This window comes from Schistocerca gregaria, unplaced genomic scaffold (genome assembly GCF_023897955.1).
Source record: "Schistocerca gregaria isolate iqSchGreg1 unplaced genomic scaffold, iqSchGreg1.2 ptg000398l, whole genome shotgun sequence".
Lineage (NCBI taxonomy): Eukaryota > Metazoa > Arthropoda > Insecta > Orthoptera > Acrididae > Schistocerca > Schistocerca gregaria.
Genome location: NW_026061837.1, coordinates 387501 through 390000, shown reverse-complemented (window position 1 = coordinate 390000; position 2500 = coordinate 387501).

Genomic DNA, 2500 nt, shown 5'->3' with positions numbered 1-2500 from the left:
CTGTCCCAATACATGCTCTGGACGGCGGGCCGCGAGACGTGACGCTCGGTGGCAAAGAGTGCGCCGCTGAGGATATAGAGGGTCCGTCCCCCCGCACAGTGGTGACGGTGTGCGGGTAGTGTTTCCGACACCTCTTCCTGCGGTGGCAACTCTGGGGCAGAGTCGATACTCGCCCACTGGTGGAAGGTAAGCATTCTGCTTTACATCAGTACATAACTAATATTTCAGTCGTCTGACGTCCCTCCTTAGTAAATGATGCAGGACCACATACATAGATGATACATACTGTAAACTGGGGAGGACAGTGTGAACCGCACTCGACCCAGTCACCCTATCTCACAGTCCACTCTGTGTGTAACAAAGCGAAAGCACCAAAGCACTATCGTTCAACAACATCCATTTTATCCTCGCTGCCACAGGACACTATCCAAACAACGACAAGAGGAACGTCACGTCCACTAATAAGACAGAATGTCTCACATCACCCGCAAACAACGCAGCTCAAATCAGCCAGCAACACCCACAGTGGTCCACCCAGTATCAACACAGGACGCAACGCCACGCCACAACACAAAAGGTACAAGTAATAAAATACCCTTTGGCCACACCCCTTATAAAGGCATCGAACCAACCCACCACCTGACACCAGCCAAACGTACATCCTGATTTGACACATCTCTGGCAACCTAACCCACGTTGGCCCTTAACCTAACCCACGTTGGCCCTTAACCTAACCCACGTTGGCCCTTAACCTAACCCACGTTGGCCCTTAACCTAACCCACGTTGGCCCTTAACCTAACCCACGTTGGCCCTTAACCTAACCCACGTTGGCCCTTAACCTAACCCACGTTGGCCCTTAACCTAACCCACGTTGGCCCTTAACCTAACACACGTTGGCCCTTAACCTAACCCACGTTGGCCCTTAACCTAACCCACGTTGGCCCTTAACCTAACCCACGTTGGCCCTTAACCTAACCCACGTTGGCCCTTAACCTAACCCACGTTGGCCCTTAACCTAACCCACGTTGGCCCTTAACCTAACCCACGTTGGCCCCTAACCTAACCCACGTTGGCCCCTAACCTAACCCACGTTGGCCCCTAACCTAACCCACGTTGGCCCCTAACCTAACCCACGTTGGCCCCTAACCTAACCCACGTTGGCCCCTAACCTAACCCACGTTGGCCCCTAACCTAACCCACGTTGGCCCCTAACCTAACCCACGTTGGCCCCTAACCTAACCCACGTTGGCCCCTAACCTAACCCACGTTGGCCCCTAACCTAACCCACGTTGGCCCCTAACCTAACCCACGCTGCACCTTAACCTAAGTTACGCTGCACCTTAACCTAAGTTACGCTGCACCTTAACCTAAGTTACGCTGCACCTTAACCTAAGTTACGCTGCACCTTAACCTAAGTTACGCTGCACCTTAACCTAAGTTACGCTGCACCTTAACCTAACTTACACTGCACCTTAACCTAAGTTACACTGCACCTTAACCTAACTTACACTGCACCTTAACCTAAGTTACACTGCACCTTAACCTAAGTTACACTGCACCTTAACCTAACTTACACTGCACCTTAACCTAAGTTACACTGCACCTTAACCTAAGTTACACTGCACCTTAACCTAAGTTACACTGCACCTTAACCTAAGTTACACTGCACCTTAACCTAACTTACACTGCACCTTAACCTAACTTACACTGCACCTTAACCTAACTTACACTGCACCTTAACCTAACTTACACTGCACCTTAACCTAACTTACACTGCACCTTAACCTAACTTACACTGCACCTTAACCTAACTTACACTGCACCTTAACCTAACTTACACTGCACCTTAACCTAACTTACACTGCACCTTAACCTAACTTACACTGCACCTTAACCTAACTTACACTGCACCTTAACCTAACTTACACTGCACCTTAACCTAACTTACACTGCACCTTAACTGTCACATGTAACGTCACAGGAATGTAGCTTTGCCTAACAGCAACCCTCTGAACATAGTTCACTGCTTGGATCCTCTGGTGTCATGTGTATTTCTTGATGCCATGGTGCGTACCCTCACATAAAGGTCTTTCGAGTGTTGCGTACTTTCTACACAGTCCCGCTAACCACTGGAAGGGTGTACCGCTACAGAACGAATATCGCCCTCCCCTCCTGCCCTTCCAAGCTGGTCGGTCAGGCGTTTGTTTGTGAAATGAGCCTTGCAGCTGTTCAGTTGCATTCGGTTGTCGATGCAGTCAGTGTACGTTGTGGTACGGCCTGTGTGGACTGTCCGCTGATGTACGCGTAACCCACACTGATCATCCGTCGTTACGTACTGAGTGACATAATGTGGCACATGCTTGACCGTACACCGGCTGCGCCCTACAATGGCGAATCATAAGGGCCATATGTTGTGCACGATGCTACTTGTCTCGTCTCCCCATTACAGCGAGATTGCACTGTTGTACGCCGTACAGACATGTGGTAAGTAGGTACGGA